Source organism: Dipteris shenzhenensis, chromosome 26 (assembly GCF_047967505.1).
Source record: "Dipteris shenzhenensis isolate YYH24624 ecotype China chromosome 26, Dip_SZ_1.0, whole genome shotgun sequence".
In the NCBI taxonomy this organism is placed as follows: Eukaryota; Viridiplantae; Streptophyta; class Polypodiopsida; order Gleicheniales; family Dipteridaceae; genus Dipteris; species Dipteris shenzhenensis.
Genome location: NC_141621.1, coordinates 16015441 through 16019285, shown reverse-complemented (window position 1 = coordinate 16019285; position 3845 = coordinate 16015441).

Sequence of the window (3845 nt, the reverse complement as noted above, 5' to 3'; positions counted from 1 at the left end):
GTCTTGTTATGCTACAAAGGATTAAAATGCCAACCTGACTTCCTTGTTGAAGACTGCCGAAACAATGGTTGCCAAAAACGAAGCAACTACAAAGCCAGAGATCTACCCTCTCATGGCACTTTTATTTGACTCCAAGTATAAGAAAAAGATGAAGGTCAGATACCTAAGATATGCTTCTCTACACAACTATGGAGATGACAAGATAATTGTTCTCTTGAAGGATATGATTTTCAAATCCACTTGTTCTATCATAGTACCATCTTATAAGGCACTAGACACTGCCCATGTGGTAAGACCTTGCCTTGACATGGATATTTTTCCTCCACAAGATGAGGCATCCCATGAAGATTATGCATTTTAAATCATCTCTATGTATGCTCCAGATCTCTCTTTTTATGTCAAGGTACTCAGCCTGGATAGTCCTCCAAAATGAATGAAAATAAACTATTGTGTTTTGTGTGTTTTGTAAACACCTCTGGTCACCTTATGATGTAGGCCATGTGTATGTTTTGCTCCATGGTACCTCCTACAGACATTGTGTGCATGTACATGCAGGGGAGATAACCATTGGAAGGTCTTTTTGTATCCCTTTTGTTTACCTTACACCCATGGGAACCCTTGCTAGCGAACCTAGCCATAGATTTATCCTTGACCACCATGAGATGGCATGAGAAACTATGAGACTAGATGTATCCTTGACATAGCCTGAGGCATTCCCTTGAGGGGGGGTTTGATGGGATATCTCAAGGTGTATGCCTCAGGCACACCTTGGTTTCTATGTGTGAGTGCTAGAGGCACAGTTGGGTGCCCACAAGCACAGTTAGGTGGTGGAGAGCCACATAGGATGATTGAGAGAATCTAGGAGCAGATTGAGGAGATGATTGTGGAGCTTTGAAGTCATCAGTGATGTCAGTGAGCATGTATGAGGTGCCTACTTAAGGACCTCACTCTTCTTCATTCCATAATGCAAGTATTCTGAGTTTGTGTCCATTCTTTTCTTTCCTTTCAACTTACCAACAAAATACTCCTTTCTTGGAGGGTGTTAGTTCCACATTGCTACGAGCAGGTCACCCTTTTGAGCTCCCTGACTATAGGCTCGGCCCTCCTTGCCCCGTTCCTAAAGGGGGATGGTTCCACATTGCTTTAAGCATGTCACCTTTTTGAGCTTCTTGATTACAGGCTCGTCCCTCCTTGCTCCTTTCCTTAAGGGGGCTGGTTCGTCCCTTAAGGGGCCTGACCCCTCCCTTCATGTCGCTTCCTCTTTCCTTGCTTTCAGCTCCTTGGTTTTTGTAGGCTCATACCTTCTTTCTCCTTTCCTAAAGGGGGTTGGTTCCTCCCTTCAGGCTCCTTTTCTTTGTAGTTTGGCCTTCTTTAATTCAAGCTCCTTGTCTTTTGTAATTTTTGCCCAAATGGCAAATTGAGTTGCAGTATCTACTTTCTGGCCGTAGATTGCTTTAGCAGGTAGGCACATTTGATCTCTCCATGACCTACAATTGCAAATGACATACACTACATACCAAGCTTACCTCACACAATATTTCCTTCTCCTCTATAGCACAGTGCGAGAGCCTCTCCTCCCCTCATCTTGAAATTGTTACATCTAGGAGCTCCTCACTTGCTCTTCAAAAGCCCGATTTGGATGCTCCTAGCAACTTCACTGTTGGTACAAAAGGTGAGCATGAAGGAGGGACATATAGTCTTTCAAGGTTAGAATATTACTATCACTAAAATCATGAACACCTATTTCATTAATTTTGGACTAGTGCACTGTCCAAATTCGTTTTGTGAGATAATTTTGGATAAAATATTTAAAAAAAAGAGGCTCTTATAAAACAAAACTTTGAGTCAAAAGTAAGATTTTAAAAAATCAAATTAGAAAAAATGACGTGACATGTTATTAAAACTAGAGTACATTAAAAAAAGAGGACTTCATGTTGTTAAAAGAGATAAAAAGTAAGATTTTAAAAAATCAAATTAGAAAAAAAAGTAGAGTACATTTAAAAAACTAGAGTACATTTAAAAAAAAGCATGACACATTTGTACAAGAAGTAGATCATATAACTCAAAGCCATATGGTGTTAAAAAACACCTTCCATTAGCTCAGCCTAGAAGATGTCATCTTTGTCTCTCTTGTCTATTACAATTTTACATTAGAGAACAAAAAAGTCTTTGTGGAACTGTAGTTTTATTTCTTGTGTATTATAGTTACTTTAGAAAACACATAAGTCTATGGAATTAAATTTCACAGTTACTTTAAATTTCTATGGAATTAAATTTACATCACTTGACTATTAAGTCATTAGAGAGAGCATATGTCCTCGAAAGTGCCTACTATGGCATTGGCTTCATGAAAACAAGCAGACTTTAAACTTGCAGGCCATGCATAACCAGGGCTGGCATTGCAAATCTCCTCACAGACTCTCCTCACAACTTGTTTCGAATCTTCTGCTGACTTGTAAGCATTTAAAAACTCTTCTTTTCTCTCTTGTCTTTCCTTATCTTTACCATTTTTTTCAATACAGCTTCTAGCCACCGCCATATCCTGTACAAAAATTTAACTCATTCGCATAAGAAGTACATGATTAAAAGAAGCAAAAAAGAAAGCTAAGGATATTCACCTCTTCTGCTGAGTTCAAATCAAGTAGCCATGTGCATAACAGAACCTCCTTGAATGATTTTCCCTTCATTGGTCCATACAAAAGAGATCTAAGACAGAATTTGAGTTCAATAAATGAAGTCGGGTAGTAAGTAGTCATTGTCTTAGAGGGAAAGTGGGAGAAGGAGAGCTGCCCCTCCTTCAAGAGTGATAGAAAGTGAGGGGAGACGTAAGGTGTAATCAGAAGGACTAGGATGTAAGAAATAAGAGAGTGTTTGTGAAAGGACTACGATGGAAGATTACAAGTGCACTAAGGCACGATGTGTTCGCTATGATAAGGATAAGGGTTGGAATAAAGTGAGAGAAGCATTGGAAATGCTCTACTTTAAGTGAGTGGAGACTGTCCAACTGAATAAAATTTTGTAGAGCATTGGGAATGCTGTACTTTAAGTGAGTGGACCATTGGGAATTGATACTTTGCCATGAAATATATTACAAATATTACATCATCACATATTCATATCAAAATACTCATCACAGAAGGTTATATTTCCTAATAATCACATCATCACACATTCATATCATAAAATTATGTGCATGAAATAAATATATAAATATCATGACTAAATGCCACTTAAGTAATAAGTCAGAAATTGGGGTATAATCAACAAAAACTACATCATGACTCATACATTGCAACAAATAAATGTCAACCATAATATTCATGGTATTATTGTTTTACACAAACCTGCCAAAGAAATAGTAAAAGTAAGGTTAGAGTTGATACTTACGCCTCATGATAAGGCATAAAGATGACTCGCACCCCATCTAAATTCAAAGGGCTTAACTAGGTACAAACATCTTCTATAGTCTTTTGAGGAGAGCTAAGAATAGAAGAAAGAAGAGCATCGAGCATGTAGACATGATGCTGCACTGCACTAGGAAGCTAAGAAATAACTACACTGCACCAAGAAATAAACAAACGTTAGCTCATAGAATTGATTTGCATTCTGCACTAGAAAACTGATATATAACTACACTGTAAATAAATAAACAAATGTTAGCTCATTGAAGTAGCAACAAATAAACAAACTTTACCTAAGAATGGCCAAGATAACATTGTCATTAACGTCTTTTAAAGGATTGGAGAGGATTGAAACCTCCTCTCTACCAAAGCTCAAATACTAAGGTTCTCGTTTCAAAACGACTAACAACGATTAGGAACTAGTTATAAAAATTTGAGCATGGC